Source organism: Cavia porcellus, unplaced genomic scaffold, assembly GCF_034190915.1.
Source record: "Cavia porcellus strain 051 isolate PalLab524CR breed Dunkin Hartley unplaced genomic scaffold, mCavPor4.1 scaffold_19, whole genome shotgun sequence".
In the NCBI taxonomy this organism is placed as follows: domain Eukaryota; kingdom Metazoa; phylum Chordata; class Mammalia; order Rodentia; family Caviidae; genus Cavia; species Cavia porcellus.
In genome coordinates, this window is record NW_026947502.1 from 13,824,501 (window position 1) to 13,845,645 (window position 21,145).

Genomic DNA, 21,145 nt, shown 5'->3' on the forward strand with positions numbered 1-21,145 from the left:
GACAGCTTCTGCTCTGCACATGCCACCCATAAGGTGCTAAAATAACATGCTTTAAAACCAGTTCAACCTTCAGACATTTCAGAATCACCCGAAGGATACCAGGGAGATACCCCTTTTATATTTTCTCTCTTATGGTTTACACCTATATGTCTCCCCAAAGCCTCACATGCTCACAGGTGGGGCTTGTGAAGGTGACTGACTCGTGGGTGTTTGATACTCATGTGAATTAGTCCACTGATAAGTTCACAGCTGCCTGTGGTATTGGGAGGTGAAGCCTGGTGGGAAGAGCTGGGTTCGTGTGGGTGTGGCCTGGAGGGGTGTGGATAAAGGAATGCTCAGCTTGTAACACTCAGCTGACCTGAATCAGTGTGGCTCCGGCTGTGGAAGGCCTACCTGAGGAGCCTTGCCAACACTATAAAAGGAGAACGGAAAGGGTAGTTACTGCACTGTTGATTCTCCCGGAGAAGCTTGTTGTGCTGGCTTTCCAGATAGGAAGTCAGTTCACATTGCCAGGAGAGCTCGGGTCCTCACGGTTGCTACGGAAGGCTGTGGTTCTTTCCAGGGGAGCTCAGGCCCTTCCCTTCATCATCACTTCCTGGTTCCAGTGCAGGTCCTTAGCCTCACACATCCTTCACCATACGGGTAGAGACTTTCAGGATTCCTGGCTTCCACCACTGACTTCTGGGCCTTCCCAGTGCAGATCCTGGACACGGACTTGCCCGGCACATTGTAGTGGACTCTAGGCCTCCTGTTGGAATTGTGGAAGATACTGCCATGGGCTCGAGGTCCTCAGCTGGATTCTTTGGGTCTCTAATGAGTAGGCAGATCTCTTGCACTTGTCTGCATTTGACTTTTTGGGGTTAATATTATAAAATATTCCTATAAATTACATATCCTGTATTAAATCTATTTCCTTGGAAACCCTGACCACAACAAAGGATATAAATCCCTTAGGTTCCATTGTTCCCTGTTTCCTGCCTGCCACACCACCCTGCTGGCTACAGACTAAAACTACTACAAATGGTGAGTCAAACCTCTCCTCCTTTAACTCTGGATGGTGGGCAGCAAATAACTAAGACACTATCCTACGAAATGTTTTTTTTTTTTCTAACCTCATATAACCATTAGGAGATATTCCTTGGAGTGAAGTGTGTTACCTTTTCTACATAGTCTCTGAAAACAGCAAATGTTTGCAGTTATAGAAAATCAAGAATAAAAGTATAAAACAGGTGCTCTAAATTCCTATTAGAAAGCCTAGCATACAGCAGTTACTTAAATATTAGCTGTTTTTGTACTAACTGGAGGACTAGGACTATCTTTCCAACTTTGGCTGCCCCTTTGAATTAAGAAAAGCTTTTCTAAAACACAAATACCCCTCCCCATGCTTCTAATTTGGTTGATTGGGAGAGAAGCCCAGCAGTTTTTAGTTGCAGCCTGATAGGCAGAAGACAGGAAGACCGGTCACTGCCATGCAACCACGCGGCTAGTTAGAAGAGCCAGCTTGGCCAGGGTTTGTCTTCAGCTTTCATCGAGAAAGGAAAGGAAGAGAGGTTGTCTCCCAGCCAAGGCCTGAGATGGAAAAAGGACCTGCTCACCAGGATTACTCAAGAGCTACATCTTTGCCCTCTACACTGCCATAGCTTCCCTGTTTAGCATCAAAAGAGAATAAAGTAGTAAAAAGTATATAAATTATAAAGGAGATCGTTTGTCAAGATAGATGGCTAAAATAATCCTTAATAGTTTTTCACAGGAAAACAGAATAGCATCCATGAAAGGGAAATCTTCTTTGCTGTTTTATTCACCTTCATCTAATTTTTAAATATGTAGTAAACATGATTGTGGGGCTTCTCATTAACTGGGCTGTCTTACAGTCATAATTTTTGATACACAACATTACTTACCAATTAGCCTGTCTTGTTCGTTTAAATTTCTTTGCTCATATTTTAATGGGAGCTAATGATGCCTTTGTTGACTTATTTAATGTTATGTAAATGTGGCTATAAACTGTGAAGGGTTTAAGCAGAAGCACTATTTTTGCTTACTCTTCAGATTTTGGAGTGTGTAGAGTCCCAGGAAACATACTTATCAACACAATGAATGAATGTAAGCAACTGAGGAGGCCAAATGATAATAATTTTTAAACAGGCAGTGAAAGATGTTTAGCGAAAGTTTTTTTTTATTATTGTTCTGGATGAATCGCTTATTTGGATACGAAAGAAATTTCAAAGTTAACTTCTCCAAGCTTGTTTTTCCCTTTCTGGTTTTCCATTTCGCTAAGTATAGGTACAGGCCAATCTAACATCAGCTTCTAAATTCCAATAGGGACAGCTGGCTTTAACAGTGACTCTGCTGCTCGGTTTTGTGAGCCTGGTCCCCAATAGAGTCCTCATCTACTGAGAACATAATAAGTGGCACATAAATATTTGAATGAATGAGAACTTTATCACTTCAACATGCACACAGATGACTCTTCCAAAGCAATGAATTCTCAATACTGTGTTCTCCGTTTCTCCAGTGACACTGTCTACCAACCACCGAAGCTCGGCCATTCTTACTTTCGTCATATGTTAAACATAATTGGCAGTGACTAAGCACAGCCTTATTTCAATTTCCTTCAATTCTGCTCCTCTCTCCTCTCATCTAATTCTCCAGCTTCCTTCCCAAGTACCACATCTTTCTACCATACCACAGTTCCACTTCCCTGATTCTAAAATGTTTTCTAACTCTTGCAACCTCAGGTCCTCTCTTCTTTCCCTTATTATTATGAACCATAATAATCAGATAATCATAATTAAGATACATCCCTGAATCCTTAGCCTTGGTTAAACCACCAATTTGGATTAAAATCCATTTCTTTTTTACTCTATACTCTCACCATTCAGCTCGAAGTTAGTGGAGAAAATGTCCCCCAGCCTGAATGAACTTACTTTGCCCTTATGACAGTGTGTTAGGCAGCTACTTTTGCTGCCAAATAAGCACATTCATCTTCTAGCCTGATCCTTTCCCCTTAACCATTGATTAACAGTTCATGTGATCCTCACTGTGTTTTCTTTATTCCTTCCCCCTCTCCCTGGATGGAAACAGAAAAATCTGTATGTTTTTCCCATTTTCTCCTGAACAATTCTTAAAGAAGATATTGAATCTTGACCCTTACTCCCCCACCAGTTCTGCCTCCTTTCACATCACTCCCATAGGCAGCACAGCTCCTGGAAGAAATTGCTTCTATTCATTTCATTCATTTCTTTCTTCCACTCCTGTGAGGCTCTCTTCCCTAAGAACACAAGGAAATTTCTGTTTTTCAGGTCACCAGTGGTTTCCATGCTAAACAGGCCAACGTCTAATATTTAAATTCCTGGATTTCCTGGCAAAATCTGACAGTGGATCGAACGTTTCCTTCTGCATATCTGGGAACAACTAGATGTTGTTTCTCTCCAACCTCCTTGCTGACTCTTCCTCTTCTCCTGATTTCTTCACCCACGGGTCCCCTAGGCCACAGTCTTTCTTTCCATCTTATCTTTAAGGACACTTACAATTCTAGCCCGGCACCCAGTGTCGTGTTCTCACATCAGCCTCCAGTAGGAGACTTTGGATTTATCATCTCCATTTGTATTCCTGATCAGTTCTTGATTTCTCTCTGTAAGTTTACTCTCAGCTTTCTCCACATCAGCTGCTAGCTACCACATCCTTTCTTTTGCTCACGCCCTCTACCCAGTGTCGTATTCCATATTCCATCCCAGTCAACAGGAAATCTTGTTGGCTTCACCCTCACAACAGATCCAGAATCTGAATTTTACAACCAGCCACATGCCAAGCACTCGAGTTTGAATTTGCTGTCATCTGTTGCTGGAATTGTTCATATAGCCTATGTTTATTCTTACTACAGAAGACAATATAATGCTCTTAAAACCTATTGAGCTATGTTATGTGTTTTGGAACCCAGCAGTTGGTTCTTCAATTACTGCAGAGAAGCAATCGTGACACAGTGGCCTACAAGGATTTCCAGCCAGTCCCTCCCTCTCCCTCCAGCGTCCCCTACCGCACCCCCTGCTCATTGTCCTCCAGCCACACGCCTCTCAATTGTTATTCCTCACCATGCCTGGCCCCCCACCTCTGGGGATGGTACCTTCTATGAAAAGCCCTTTCCCCAATGTCTTTATCACTAATTCCCTACTTCTTTCAAAACTTAAGTTTTCTTCTCCCAATGAGATCTGTTCATCGCTTTCTTGGGTATGTCAACGTGGCCCCCACACACCTGTACACCCTTGGCATGTTCCCACAGTATATATCACCCTCTCTTACCTGATGTACTGGTTTTCCACAACTGCCATGACAAAACAGACCAGATAGCTTACATGACAGAAATTGTTTTCTCAGCTCTGGAGGCTAGAGCTCTAAGATCAAGGCAGCAGCCAACAGCTTGGTTTCACCTGAAGGGCTCCCTCCTTGGCTTATGGATGGACAGCTTCTCACTGTGTACTCACAAGGTTTTTTTCTTTATACTGGCAAACTTGCTGTTTTTCCCTATATCCAAATTTCCTTTTATTATCAGGAAAGCAGTTTGTCCTAAAGCCCTCCAAAATAACCCCATTAACTTAATCACCTCAAGGTGCTATCTCCAAATAAAATCATATTTTAAAATAATTGGTGTTTAGGAATTCAATTTATGACTTTGGGAGAGAATACAGGTTAACCCATAATACTAGATAACTCTTTTATTAAAACCATTGCTCTGTCTCCATCCTCTAGCCCAGAACTCACAGAAAAAGTTTAGAACCGAGAGAATCTCATCCGTCTTGCTTTTGCTGTGGCCTCTGTAAGGACAGTGCCTGATACAAGGTGAGATACTAATATTGCAGGAATTAAAGGGTAGGTGCATGTCTCCATTTTAAGAATTAAAAGCAATAAAGACAGTATGGGCCACTAGGATATAGGAAATCTAGGTTGTGTTTCTAACTATAGGTTTTAAACAAATAGCTTGTTCTTGCTGAGTCTACCCTCCCCGTGAGCTCTAATGAGGGTGTTTGTCTACCTATCATGACAAGTGATTTTAAGGTTTAAATGTAAAAATGTGTGTAAAGGCCTTTGAGCCTGGCATTCTTGTTCAAATGTTGAGCCTCCTATATTTACCTTGTGGTTAACAACATTAATAGTCATAATAACACCTGTCATCTACCAATCTTTACCAGGCAGCAAGTACTGGATCAAGTGCTTTATATGAAATTCCTTGTTTAATCCTCACAGAAACCTTCCAGATATCTATAACTGCTCTATTTTTCTACACAGGAAAGCTAGAGGCTGGTCATTTTTTGAGCATTAAAAAACTATATATTTGCTCTATACTGTATTGCAGAAATTAACCTTAAAATTCAAAGTCGCATATGTTTGTGGTGTGCATTTGTGCTATGCATATGTCTAGGTTAGTACTTGAAGTTTATCCTTCCAGCAACTAACTCAGTAAAAATCAAAGATCTGTGAAATGGGTCTATAGCTGGTGACACTGTACTCTACAAGACCTGGACTGATGAGTTCATTTCAGAAATGGTAAACTATTTCCTTTTTATAGAACTTGTTGGATGATAGCCACTGAACCCAGCCAACTTAAAAGGAGAATGTTTATCACTGCCCTCTGGATAAATATAATCTACTGACTTCCTGACAACATCTTATGTCTAAATGCCTCATTCTTTTTCTAGCATTGTAGCAATTGCTAAAAGTCTACCAAAAGGATTATTACTAAATCTTGTCAGAGAACTAGAGTAATTTGCGTATAGTACAGTTAAAATTACTCTATTACACTAGAAGCTAATATTAGCCTAATGAGTTGAAATGGAGGACGGTTGCTCAGAAAAGATTGTAAGTGATTTAGCAGTGGTTTCTCACTTCCAATGATAATGTTCTTTGGGACTGTGTTTTGAACACATTATTATAAATTTAAATATTTTAATATTGATTTATTCTAATTTTCTTTTTGATCAGTACTGTCTCTGTGCTTGCATTTCATTAAGTCTGACTAGTGATACCACTCTATTTAATATCTTCCTTGGCCAAATTTCTTGTAAATTGGGAGGTGGATTTTAGCTGCTTAAGAAAGTTTCAGCAATTTCTTTGTGTGGTTCGACATTTAAAACTTAAGATTCTAATCTAAAAACCTTTAACAAGGAATTATTCAGCCTAGAGCTAATATAAATGTACTGGAGTACAGTCGTCTGTAACTATAGTCAGTATTGCGCTGAATCACAATTTAAATCACTTTCTCAGAATGTTTTGAATTAAAGTAGAAATATTTAGCTTTTTCTTGTGTGTCAATTTAGAATTTATTCCAGGAAGTCCATAATTTCTGTATACAGGAAAATTCAGCTCTAGAAAGAAACATATAATTAGGTGTGCTGTGTTGTTTGAGTGCTATAGATCTGTTTGCTCTAAAATACCCTCTCATTAGCTCCCACAGTATCTGAATTCCCATCATATTTGCCATGTATTGAAAGCAAATTGCTTCTAGTAGGTCCCTGTGAAATGCAGCTGTTAGCTGGAAGAGATAATGTACCCCGTTAGGTATATTAGCAGATATCAGTTATGGGCGAAATGAGATGCATGAAAGGCAAGGTTTAATGGTGAAAGGCAGTGAAGAAAATCTCAGACTCAGACGGCTTTCAGAGAAGTATGGGACCGCATGAACGGCTCCAAAGGCAAAGAAAGTGACTGGCAGGATCCCTAGGCATGAGGTGTGATTAGCAGAATTTGGGGGCATGAGAACCAAGGAGGAAGAAATTGATGTCTCATCTTGACTGTGTCATAATTTTACAAAGGGACAGCCTTCCTCACACACCCATACTGCTCAAGCATTTGTTCCATTTTCCTCAATTTTCTTTTGTCTTTATTTCTCAACAGTCAAATCTTCACTCATATCAGCTTTACAGCAACCCTCCTCCACCATCTAGTCAAAACTGGCAGCCTCCAATGGTGTTTTAAAATGGGCTATCTTAACAAAACACCACAGGCTATGTAAATTACACAGTAACAATTTATTTTATCACCTATTTAGGGAATGGAAATCTGATATAATCAGGTTCTGGGATGTGCCCTCTTCTTTTCCTGCAAGTGGCAATCATTGTGTCCTCTTTTGTGTGTATACGTGTAGAGTCTTGGAGACTGAACATGCTCTTGGTGCCTCTTCTGTTAAGGTTACTAGTCCCATCATAGGAATCTCAACCTAAGGATCTCGTTTAAATCTAATTACTTCTCACAGGCTGCCATCTCCAAATACCACCATATTAGTAGTTAATATTCAACATGAAAGTTTTCAAGTGAAACAATTCCGTTCTTAGTACCATAGTTTATCTTTCTATTCTCCTTCAGTTTTTTCACAGTTCTCTCTTAATCTAAGAATATCTTGTTTTGTTGATTTGTCTGACACTTTCTCTAAACAAAATATAAATAATACCTACAATGAAATCTGCCTACTTCACTGGTGTGAGTCCTTCAGCAAAACTTACCCTCGAGAATACACTTAATAGATGAAATGTTTGTACACAAATTTAGTTATTTTCAGTCTATCTCATGAAACTAAACTGAAGATTATAGAAATTGACATTGTAATTCTTCTACTTTTGGCTTGGTTCTGTGTAAAGCCTATTACAAGTGCCTGGTTAACACAGTAATGTTTATTCTGCATCCCTTTACTCAACATCCACTTAGCTCCTATTGCATGCCAAGCAATGTGCCAGATTTACAGAGTTAGACAAAAATAACAGCAAACAGATACATAAAGAACTATCAGAGAGAAAGGAACTTGCTCTAGGAATGGCGTGCCAAAAAACCCAGTTCTCTCCAGTTACACAAATTTGCATGCCAGGCAGAGGGAACAGCATGCGTTATAGCCTTCAAAGGAACGAGCCCACGTTTGGAGGCTGCCCAGCAATATTGTGTAACAGAGTGACCCGTGCATAGGCAGGGAGAGACGAGGAGAAGAAGGCAATGAGAGTCAAAAGAGACAGTGGGTCAAAAGCCCTACCTGGTGTGTTTTGCTGAGAATCTTGGACATTATTTCCTTGCCAGCAGGAGTTAATAGAAATTTGAGAGCCAGAAAAGGAGCATGATCTGCCTTATTCAGCTTGTTAAGGCTACTGTGCTCCCTGTTTCTGTTCGTCCATCTCCCATGTGCTGGCTGTTAGTGTGGGAACCTCTGGAATGACAGGATGGTAGTGACTTTTTCCAAATTATAACCACTGCTGGAAAGGACAATATCTAATTCAGGATCACATTTAAGTCCATAGCATGTCAATAATGCAAAAACATGTGCTCAAAGGCAGACAGCAGTAGATGGATGATGGATGCTTTCCATGATTTGTAACATTCGCTCCTTTGGATTTAGAAGAGGATCTGAGAACACACTAGTATCTCAGCCACCCCACACAGATGTGCACATGCACCAATCATCTCTCTCTTCACATTCCAAGACTACCACCAGAAAGCCACATGACTCTAGGCCGTCCTCTGGGAATTATATTTTCATCTCTGGGGTCAGTAGGAAAAATCTGTATCCTAGGGTGAGGTAGTGAGCGTTAATATGCCCATGATTGGAGAGTGGTTACCACAAAGCCTGTACAAGATAAATGCTCAATAGTGACTATTCTTTCCCCTACTTTATTCTTTCTTTCCTTTCCTTTTCTCTTTCTTTTATTTAAAAAAAAATGGTAACTAACAGTGCTGGGTTATTGAGCTTTTTTGATGATGTGAACATTTCTCATCTTTTTTTTCAAAAACTAAGTTTTCTGTGAATATTAAAGAAATTATACATAGTGTATTCTTAATTTATGGTAGGTGTTTGATAACTTGAGTCCCTTTATCCTGGTGAGTTTTTCAGGGATATTAATATACATTTAAAACAGCTGTGTTTTCTTAAAACAAAGGCTATAGACGCCAACAAAAGTAGCAAAAGAGATCAAGATTCATCAATCAAAAGCTCCAAGAAACTTGACCTCTCCCTTTTTGATTCCAAAACTACAAAATTTTAATAAAAATAGTAAAATATTATACTCTTCTGCTGTTTGGATATGTTTCTAGTGGATCTTTGGATATAAAGTAAAGTAGACATAGATAGAAAATGGGCTAGCCATTGATGAGAGCTAAATCCTGAAATACTTTATTTTTTATTTTAAAGAGAATAAAGCAAATCGGAACAGAACAATGCAAGCAACACAGCACTTCACAACCAGACATTAACAGAACAATGTCTACCATAATGTCTCTTTTCTTTGAAATAGTTGAGCGTACCTTCACACAATAATAGCAAACATAACAAAATAGTGTAAAACCATTCAAAAGAATGAAAGTATTACAGGACTTCAAAATCGAGTAACAGGGAATGAACAGTGGCTAATATTATACCTCATTTTCCTCAAAAAATGTGTCTATTCCATCACACATAATAAACTCAAAACACAACAGGATAGAACCAATCAAAACAGAAGAACAAAAGCCTGGTAGGACTTCAAAACAAGATGATAGTAAATCAGCAATGACTACCATAATATCTTGTTTTCTTCAAAATAGCTGTTCATACCATCATACATAATAAAATCAAACAGAATAAAACCAATCAAATGAATGAAAGCATTATAAGACTTCAATGTAATAGGAAACCATGATTACCATAATATATCCTGTTATATTCAAAATAGCCCCTACCATCTGACAGCATAAAATCTAACAGAACAAAGCCAAACCCAACAACATTGTGTAAACAATGCAAGAGTTCAAGATAAGACAATAAGAAACTGACAGTAGTTTCCACTTTTCCCTCCCAGGTATTTCCTCCCCTTTGCTCTTACATTAGCTATTTTGATTTTGGATCCCATTAACTCCTTCTGTTTGTTATACTAGAGTTCACTCGTGTGAGTTCAACCTGTTTTGCCATGAACATGATCTCCGGCTGTGTCCATTTACCTACAGTAGCCTTGAGATCATTCTATTTTATAGCTGGGTAGGTTTCCACTGCATGAAAATCTATCTTTCTTACCATTCTGTGGTTGATGGGCAAGTTACTCTTGGCTTTTTTTTTTTTTTTTATCTCCTGTCACATGGAACAATTGTTTTCTCTCCTTTGATTTTCAGTCTATAAATTTCCTTTCCAGTTAAATGTTTCTTCTATGCAGTATATCAGTGGATCTTGTTTCTTGATTCACTCTCCCTGTGTTTCTTTTTATTGCTGACTTGAGGCTGTCTACATTAATGGTTACAACCAGCATACATGGGTTTGTCTCTGCCCTGCTGTCCTTTGTTGACCTTCCACTTTTCTACCTCATTCAATTGCCTGTCTTGTTTGGTGACCCTCCTCTGCTGCTGTTCCTGGAACCATGGTCATCTTCATCTCTCTCTAGAATATCCTCTCGCACTTTCTGTAGGGTTGGTTTGGTAGTCATGAATTCCTTCAGTTGTTCTTTATCATGGAAGTATCTTATTTTTCCATCAATTTTGAAAGATAGTCTTGCTGGTGAGATCAATCTGAGTTGGAAGTTGTTTTCTTTCAGGGTTTGAAACACTTTACTCCAAACTCTTCTTGATGGTTTGTGTCGATAAGTCTGCTGTGATTCTGATTGGTTTTCCTTTATAGGTGATCTGTTTCTTTTCTCTAACAGCTTTTAATATTCTGTTCTTGTGCTGAATTTCTGGGATCTTGATTATTATATGTCAGGATGTAGATTTACTTTGGTTATGGCTAGTTGGAGTCCTATATGCCTCACTTATCTGCATGCCAAATCCATTTCCTATGTTTGGAAACTTTTCTTCTATTACTTCTGTGAATATCCTTCTAATTCCATTTTGTTGACCCCTGCTTCTTCTTTGATACCTATCACTTAAATTTTGCTTCTTTTCCTCATCTTACAGCCATTGTATTTCCTGATTCTGTGTTATTTTTAAGAGATCTTTCCTTTCATGATCACTAGCTGCAATCCTGTCTTCAAGATTTGAAAGTCTATCTTCAATCTCTTTCAAGTGGTTTTGCCAGCTTTCGATTGAATTTTTAAATTCCTGTATCTCTTTGAATTTGTTTCATGCATTTATTCCTTTCTACATTCATTCAAGGTTTCCATCATTTTCCTATGCTCCTCTTTATTGTTGATGTCTTCTTTAGACCTGCTGAACAATTCTTTCAGTATGTTCGTGATTTCTTCTTTTACCTGAGACATTATTTCTGATTTGACTACTTTAACAATCTCATGCAAATTGTTTCCTTACTTCAGTTGTTGTCCTCTCAGAGTCAGGTGTGTGACTTCTGTTTTCTTCCATGACTTTATCTCCCAGACTTGTTCTGTGTGGGCTAAGGTCTGAGATTGCCTTTTGCTCCTTCGTCTTGACATTCTCCTGGGTTCCTCCCAGCAAGCTGGTTGTGGGGCTCCAAGCACTTTCCATGTTGGCTTCCCCTAGTCAATGTAGGGGGATGGGACAAGCACCCGGATTTTTCCAATTCCAGATTTATAGGGAAATAGCAGGGTATGGAGTGGGCTTCTCCAGACCTATGCAGCTATACTGTGGCTTCGCTGATGATCAGGAGTGCGTGCAATTGGAGCTGCTTCTCTCAGCCTGTGTGTCCATACTGGGACTCCCACAATAATGGAAGACACACAGGGGTGTGTTTGTCTGATTCTGCGAGTGGGTGGTGGCTGCCTGAGGGAACCAAGGGCCTCCAATGGTGGCCTGTGGCTACACAGGGCTTACCTGGCTGTGTGTCCCTGCTCCTGCTGGCCGCCTGCAGGAAGGAGCCTTCTGGTGGCAGCTCCCTGAAGGTGAAGGTGGATCTGCTTGTTCTCTCTGCCCACACTGGCTGCCTGTAGGACATGACCTTTTGGTGGCGGTGCACAGCAGGCAGAGGCAGATCTTCTGGCTCTCTCACCCTGTGCTGGACATGCAGAGGACCTGAAATACTTTAACTGAGACACATCTATCTTTTCTCTGCCTTAGCACCTGCCACACCCCCATACATTGCAAGACATAAACTACAGTAGAACTATAGGGTATAAAACTTCCTTGGAAAAATTGTTCTATGCCAAGCACACGTTAGGCAAGAACTTAGAAAGCACCTGATTATTGCACGTAATTGGAGGGTGGATTTGTCATTGTGCATCATCAACTGAGCTGAGCCCTTGGCAGTGTGATGGGAAGGCAAGAAAATTAGACTAAGAGAGGCAGTTTTTCCTGGTTAGTGGTTCTCAATTTTCTAGAATTACTGTCAACCCCAAAACTGAGGAAGAATGGTGATTACTAAACTTTATTTCTTTTTACCTATTTCAAGATCAGGTGAACTTTCCAGGGCCATCTAGAGGAGACGAAGCTTGATTTCTGAGCCAGAAACTATAATCCAGTACTCTCTACCTCTGGCCATAGGGCACTATTCTTGCTTTTCATAGAAGGCTTCAACCAAGTTCTGTGATCCCTGAAATGATAAATAAATTTGTTTTGGGTGTGTGTGCACACATGCGTGCATATGTGGACACTTATCCTTTCAAGCAAGTCAGTCTTTCATGTTATAACATTCTAAATGTTTGTAATTGCAAAATACCAAGTATTCTAATTTTCTGTACATGTCTCGTGGGAGATTCACGTGATTTTAATTATCCTTAGTCCATTCTCGGAAACTTAGCAGATGTGTCCCTCTGTACCTCACACTCAGTACACCTGCTGGTTCAGTGTTACTTCTTCTCTATAATCTCTCTTAGTTCATGGTCCTCATTTTTCCATCCTTTCTCTAGCTCTCCCTTCTCACAATATCTGGTCAACTACTAAGTGTTAATTGTTCAGGCTTAGATATTTTCCTTGATCCAGTCCTTTTCTCTGTGCTGGAATCACTTCTTCCAAAGCACTGGCCTTTACTACCTCTCACCCTAACAAATACATTGCACCCCACATTTTTCTGTTTCTATCTTAAATTCATCCCCCTGGGTGCAGCAAGGCTTCCATCTAAAACAGCCTGATCGTATCACTGCTCGGTTCACACAATTTCCCCTGGCTTCTTGGAAAAGACTTATTTTCAGGAAACACAAGACCTCTGGAGACCAGTCATTCTATAACATCTTTAGGCCCATTATCATCTCCCTAATTACATATCGTATCACCATCAGCTGCGAAGTTCACAGTCATGCTTTTATATTATGCTGCTTAATGCCTTTGAAGATCTTGTCATTTTTTTCTTACAATGCTTGACCTTCCACTTTTCTTTCCAGTCTGATCCCTGATCTTCTCCCAGAGGCTTCTTCTGATTCCTCCTCTGCCACCTTCCTCATTTGCTCTCTGCTCCAAAGGACCACAAACCTTAGTCTGTGTTAGTAGAACCCTTTTTACAGTACTATTACCAGAATCCATTCTAGGATATAAAGATTTGAGCTGTTTGTTTCGCTCCTCATGGCACAATAAAATCTTAAGAATCTCACCTAGCCTAGCCTACTACACATCACACGAACTGCCCCTTCAGTGGTGGACTACAACGTAAGTTGAACTGAAGAAAATTAATTACAAAGAAAACAGCGGTATTTTTAAGCATAGTCAATGTGTGGCAGCACATAAAAATGAAAGCTTGAGTATTTTTTCAGTTATAACTTTATTTTATTCATTGATACTTAAAATGGCCCATAAATTGCATATTTTAATTTACCTATTTACTGTCTATTTTAATATCTTTTTGCATACTACTATGAAATAGATATATTGGCTTTAAAAAACACTTTGTAAAGTAGCAGGCCTACACATCCTGAAGAATCAGTGTCATTTCATAACAATCTTGGTCCTAGGGTTTGGTCCATATTACTGCATGCCATCTGTAGGAATCTCCTCACAAGATTATGATCTTCCAGAAATGATGGCCCAGCTTCATCTATACATAGCAAATGTCGAAGACCAGACAAAATTTAAAATTAGTTGTCGAAAAGTTCAGAGTTCCTGAACTGAGATACATTCTATAACACATAAGGCCAAAACACCAGGTATCTGCCATTCAGAACCAAGATCTGCCATTCAAAGGGGATTTTTCATTTATAAATAAGCTTTGGATGAACTCAAAGCCCCACAATGAAAATGCAGTTCTACAAGTAGGCCAGTTACATAGCAGTGCATGTGTATAGTCGTCATTGTATGCTCTAAGGAATTTTTGTTGCTCAAAGTTCATGAGGCATTTAAGAAAGCTCTAGATCTTGTTTCCTATGATATCTTATACTCTTTATGAGTATTAATCCTGGGTGGTGATGATGGTAGTGGCTATAAGTGGGTGGAGAGGGTCTCTAACAAGTTGAAGCAATCTGTTCTTCATTGACCAACTTAGGGCTCTTAAGTGAGTAATCAACATAATCTAAATACTGTAAAACGAAATATTCTTTTGGGCTCAAGAAAATGCTTGTTAGGTTAAAACCAATCAGTAGGAAATGACTGGTGTTTGTTAGTGTTGAGAGGAGAGACCAGATTCTTTGCACATTAGCATTCCAGTTGGTGCCAACATAAACCTCCAGACCTCCAAGTCACAGAATGTGTTATTGTTTTCATATGAGTAAATCTGGGACAGCTTGTTAGTTCTATTTCCATGGCTCACTTGAAAAATGGAGCTCCATATTTCCACATTCTCTGGTGACAGAAGTAACAAAACAATCCTTCTGGAGGCTGAATGTTATTCTTCAAATTGGCATAGTACTGGCTCTTGTTTTCATCTAATCGTGGAGATGGAAGAGGGCAAATGGCACAAATTTGGCACAAAATGGCCCCTGAGTGATTCGACAGGCATGTAGGCTAAAAACTTTACTAGGAAACTCAGCCACAAAAGCGACATCCTTCTTACATGTAAGAGAAACTCCTCCAAGAAGGGCAAAGTAGTTTAGGCTTTCCGGGCAGTTTTCTAGGGGTGCCATCAGATATCATCTTCTAGTTTACTGCTCCTTATGTAGATAGCATCAGTTTTCCAAGATAGTGATATTCTTGTATATGGAATCTTCAGATTCCTCCAATTTAGGAAGAGAAGTAATAGAGTAATTTACTACATTTCCTGAGGTGTGATTCCAGGAGAAGATGAGCAAGGTTTAAGACATTTGTTTTCTGTCATCTTACATCTGTTAATAATTTGGTGTTGGGTACAAGCTTGAAAGTTGAGTAAACCAGATTTTGAACCCCATCACTTTACTAACTGTCAGAACAGGCCACTTAATCTCAAATATTAGCTTAATAATTTGTAAAATGATCATCACTTATTGTGCTTCATGGGTTTAGAGAGAGTATTAAATTAGACTTCCAAAAGTTAGTCAGTGTGGTCACCTGTGTCTACAGAGTAAGCGTTTGGTAGATAGAAATGGGAGGATGACTTGAACTCAGGAATTTGAGACCAGCGTGGGCAGCTTATAGAGACCCCAATCTCAATAGTAATAGTAATCATAATTATAATACTTTGGGAAACTTTTGGCAAAAGACTTTCATAACTTATCTCCCCTACACACAAAAATTTGGCAAAGGTTGTTAAAGTCAACTTTTAGAAGCCTAGAAATTAAATTGTTACAGCAATCTAGAGAGCAGTTTTTAAAAATTGCATCTCGACAGAGAGCATTACAGCACATTAAGTTGCCTTGTTTCTGTACCATACTGGCGCACTCAATGCTTTGGTAGTTCAGGAACCATGGAAACCACCATCCCACATTCAAGGAAAACCAGTAGTCTGACTGAAGGACACAGAATGGAGCTGGAACCTCTTCCAACCCACCCTCATTCCCGAAGAATTGTCTTTAGTGTCTTATGATTCCTTAATAGACCTTATCTAGGAGATTATCTTTCTTTACCAGGACCAACTACTTGCTGTGTGAAGAGTCCTTTTCCTGGGGACATTTGTTGAAAGCGGCTCCAGGAACTGGCTTGTGAATTGGCTCCAGGAGCTGCAGCAAGTACCAAGAACAATGAACATCAGACTGTTTCAGTTGGAAACGTTACTGAGTCACAAGATAATCAACACTGACAGATGTTGCAGGTCCAGTAGTAAACAAATGATTATGGGGCAAACGTTTCTTTTCAAAATGCATCAGGCACAAAATTTGCCAAGTTTCAAAGTAGAAGAGTAGCAAGGTCTGACTCTAGAGGCATTGTTAAACCTTCTAACTCCCTGAGAGTGGATAACAGGTGGAGTAGACAACAGAGGATGCACAAAGCAGGAGAAGAAAATTTGGAAAATGAGATGTCAATAAGAACTTTGAAAAGGTCTGACATGTTTCTTGTAATCTAGAAATCTATGTGCATTATCAGGATTTTATGTGTTCTAGAGACACCAGCAAAGGACCCAAATTCTTTTAACACTATATTGTTGTTTCTTAGACATAATATTTGTACATGATTTGTGCATATATGCATCGTGCACTCATCAAATCAGGGTGATAGGTGTTTTTGTCTCTTCAACAATTAATCATCATTATTTCTTAGAAATTTCATTCTCTGCTAATCATTATGAAATGTATCAGATTGTTTAAACCAATAGTTACCCTGCTGTGCCTAAGGAGAATCCAGAGAATGTATCCATTCTGTTTTCTTGTCTCCTATTGAATTTCTCTCCATCCCCTTTATGAGCTTCTCAGTCTCTAATGACTACAATTGCATTTCATTTTTCTGTAAGTTAGACTTGTCGGTTTCCATAAATGAGTGAGGACATGTGGGGGTTATCTCTCTATGTTTGGCTTGTTACATGTAATATAATCACCATCCATGTAACTGCAAATGAAGAATTTCATTATTTTTATGGCTAAATAGTATCTCATTGTATAAATATACCACACTTTATATTTATCCACTTAAGTACATTTGGATTGATTCTATATTTTGACTACTATGAATGAATATTGCTACAATAAACATAGGAATGTAAGTCTTTTTTGGTATAATAATTTCATCTCCTTTAGAATAGTACCAAGCAGTAAAATTTCTGGATCATATGATAGTTGTATTTTTAGTTTTTTGAGGAATTTCCATACTTTTTTCCATAATAGCTGTACTACTTTACATTTATACCTGTACTATAAAAAAGTTTCCTTTTTTCCCATCTTTACCAGCATTTATTTTTTCTTCTTTTATAATGGCCATTCTCATAGAGGTAAAATGATACTTCCTTATGATTTTGATTTGTATTTCTCTGATGATTACTGAAATTGAGCATTATCCATTTTTATACCTTCCCTTGTGAATATACCTTTTGGTTTTTGAACAATTTTTAAATTGGACTGTTGGTTTTTTATATGTTTGTTTATCTTGGTGTTCAGTTTTTTGAGTTTCTAGTGCATTCAGGATAGAAATGTGTTGTTGAGTATTTGAAATGTTTCCAAATATTTCACCAGTTCTATAGGTTTTCTCTTAATGCTGTTATTTCTATTGCTGTACTGAAATTGTTTAACTTGATATAATGCCATTTACTTGTTCTTTAGTTCCCTATTCTTAGGATTCTGTATAAAAAAATTGTTGCCTACATCAATGTCTTGAAGTGTTTTCCCTGTTTTCTTACAATTGCATTGTTAACATTTAAGTCTTTGACCCATTTTGAGTTGGTTTTTGTACATAATGGGAAGCACAAATTCAGTTTCATTCTTCTATGTATGCATATTCAGTTTTTTCAATACTATTTGTTTATCCACTGAATGTTGTTGGCACCTTTTTAAAACAATCCCTCACCTGTATGAATGTAGAATAATTTCTGAGTTCTTTTATTCTGTTTCATTGGTCTATGTTTGTTTTTATGCCAGTATGTCATGCTGATTTAGTTACTGACTTACTGTAGCTTTGTAATATGTTTTGAAGACAAGTATTGTGATGCCTACATAATTTTTTTTTATTTTGTTTTGTTCAGAAATGCTTTAAAAATTCTGGGTCTTTAGTAGTTTCATGTGAATTTTAGGGTTGCGTTTTCTACTTTTATCATGAAAAATCATTGGTAGTTTGATGGGAATCACATTGAATCTATAAATTAGTTTAGTATTTAGACTGAACTTGAAGTTCTATACAAGTGAGAAATGAAAATTAAGGCACTTTGTCAGCTGCTGGCTGGTTGTTGAAGGCATGATCAACACATACATAAAATTGCCTTTATTCTAATTAAGGAAATATTTATCCAATTATCCAATTATCCACTATATGGGCAGTGACATGAGTAGTTGTCCACAACAGTGCTTTTATTGAATTAGTTTTTAAATCATGAAGTTAACAACAGGAACAACAAATCCTGAGTGGGAAGAATTCAATTTTCAAAATTGACTCATTGAATTACTTTAAATGTCAAGTTTTCAAGTCCGGGCTGTAATTTAGTGGTAGACAATTTGTCTAGCATGTGAAAAGCCCTAAATTTGATCTCTAGCACTATGATAAAATGAAATGTCTAGTTTGCAACTAAAAATTATGGGACATGTTAAGAAACAAGAAATCATGGCCCATTAATAGATACTAGAAAATCAATAGAAACTGTCTGAAAAAAAAACTCAGACGTTGGATTTACTATAAAGACTTTAACTTGAATATTTTAAACATACTGTAAAGAAGAAAGGGTGCCACATTTAAATAACCAAAATAAAGTAAGGGAACAATGGCACTAATAGAGAGTATTAGCACAGAGACAGAACTTAATAAAAAATTATGTAGTCTGACTGCTAGAGTGGAAAGTATAATACCTGAAATGAAAAGTTGGCTAGAGAACTCAATGCCTAATTTGGGCAGGTAAAAGAAAATAACAGTGAATTTGAATTTAGCTCAATTCAGATTATGTTGTCTGAGCAGCAGAAAGGGTAAGTAATGAGAAGAAATAAACAGACTGTCAGAAAATGATGACAAATATATCAAATATACCAAACAAAAAAATGTGAGTTGGGATTCCACAAGAAAGAAAACATAGAAAATCACAAACATGGTTTGAATATGACTTGTGTTCTCAAAAAATTTTTATTAGAGATTACTTCCTATTGTGGGATAGCAAGTGAGCAAAAACATAATCTATGATGTTTAGTGGTTAGGCTTTTGGAAGATAAGTAGGCTTCAATAAGATCATAAGACTTAATCGCCTATGACTGAACAGTGGAGGTTTTACAAGGTGAGACACACAGAGAGAAAGAGAGACAGAGAAACAGACAGACAGACATCATATGCTCTTTTCTTTGCTATGTCATTTACTGCGTCAACTCAGAATTTGCCCTAAAAGAAGCCTATCACCAGATATAGCACCTTGGCCTTGGAACAGAACTGTGAACCAAGATAAACAGCTTTTTTAAAAAAAAATGGTTATATTTTAGATCTAGAATGTCCCTCAAAAGCTTCCCCTGTTCATAAAATGTGGCTTTTGAAAGGTGATTGGATCACGAGGTGCCACACTCACTGGTGCCCTAATCCACTAGCGAGTTCACAGCTAACTGTGTCGTTAGTGGGTGGAGCCTGGTCAGAAGGGACCAGTGGAAGGGAGCATGATCTGGGAAAGCATGTCTTTCTCCCTGGCTCCCCACTTTTCTCTGCTCCTTGGCTGCTGTGAGTTGAGCACCTTTTCCTTCATGTTATCTCTCTGCCATCCTGTTTCTGCTTTAGTCTGCTGACCATAAATTTTAATCATGAGCCAGAATCAACGTCTCCTTCTTTAAGTGGCAAGTACCAGATATTGTGCCTCAGTGACAAAAAAGTTAAGACAATAACTTACCAAGTCTGTAATAATGTTTTATTAGTAACAAAAAAATAGAATAATACCATGTCAGAAAGAATATTTGAATTAATTATAGCAAAAAAATTCTTAAATTTGGTTTTAAAATGTTAATCTGTGTATTCAAGAAGTTTATCAGAATCAAGCAGTATAGGGAAGAAAATATACCTTCCAGATAATACATCAAGAGAGTCTCATCAAAACCCAAAACACGTTATAATTAAACTATACAAAGATCAAGACAGTGAGAGAATCTTAAAGAGAAGCAACATCTGATACAAAGAATTTTCAGTAAGATTAACAGCAGATTCCTTTGTCAGAAGCCACAGAAGCAAGAAAACAATTGGATATTTTAAAAGATCATGAAAGAAAAAGGCTGTCATTTAAGAATTCCATATCCAGAAAAATTGTGTTTAAAAATTAAAAGAGAAATGACATTACAGGATAAATAAAATCTGGGAGAATTCATTATTAGTAGACTTACTGTTCAAACACAGTTCTTCAGATTTAAAGGAAAGTATATTAGACAGTAATATTTACCCACAATAAAATAAATATTACCAACAAAATGTTACCAGTAAAGATAGCTACACCAGAAAATAAATATAATACAAAAGAATTTTTTATTTATATCTCATTTTTTCAGTATGATTTAAAAGACAATTTCACAAAACAACATCAAAATAAAATATGTATTTGGGGGCACACAGATATATAAATTGAATTCATGTAACAGTAACAACGTAAAGGAAGAAGATATTGAGCAGTATATTTACATGCAATCAAAAATTTGTATTAAAATTTGATTTTTATGAACTAGGTTGTTAATTGTAACCCTTGAAGAAACTCCTAAAAATATAATTTTGAAATACAATAAATCAAGAATTTAAAAGATACATGAGAAAAGTATTTTTAACATGAGGTACCGAGTAGGAAATGGAAAATGTAGAGAGCGACCGAGATGAGAGAGAGAAGGGGAGGAGCAGAGACAATCTTCTCTGTAGTTGCACTGCAGGAGCTCCAACTACACTGTAAAAGAAGCATGCTTGGGGGAAAGAGGAGGGTAGCTCTGAACAACTTTACAATGCTGTAAGATTACTACAAGAAACCCAACTATAATAAAGTATGCATCAAAATTCAAAAGTCTTTAAGCATTAAGAAAACAATTCCATTTACAAAGTATCAAAAATCAAATGGTTAAGTAAACATTTTACCTACGAGGTAAAAGACTGGTACGTTTAAAATGGCATAACATTGTGGGAAAAAGTTGCAGAGCTAAATAAATGAGAAGATAGATCATGGTCACGTTTTGGAAATATATATTTTTTTTAAATTATGGTACTGACCAGCACCAGGGCCTTCAGACACAGATACACAGCCACAAAACCTTTCTTTCTTTCTTTCTTAGTTTTTATTTGGAGACCTTGCTGAGTCCAAAGTGGGCTAAAATTTGGGAAACCTCCCTCCCTGCCCAGT

At 37.9% G+C, this 21,145-nt stretch overlaps 1 long non-coding RNA gene across 1 annotated transcript; it reads left to right on the forward strand.

Annotated features, from left to right (window-relative positions):
- Window positions 1-432: 432 nt before the first annotated feature.
- LOC134471598 (uncharacterized) lies at window positions 433-17,705 on the forward strand. The gene is made up of 3 exons (XR_010041075.1): window positions 433-1,023; window positions 4,747-4,836; window positions 15,807-17,705. It is a non-coding gene; the product is annotated as an uncharacterized LOC134471598 (long non-coding RNA).
- The last annotated feature ends 3,440 nt before the right edge of the window (window positions 17,706-21,145 follow it).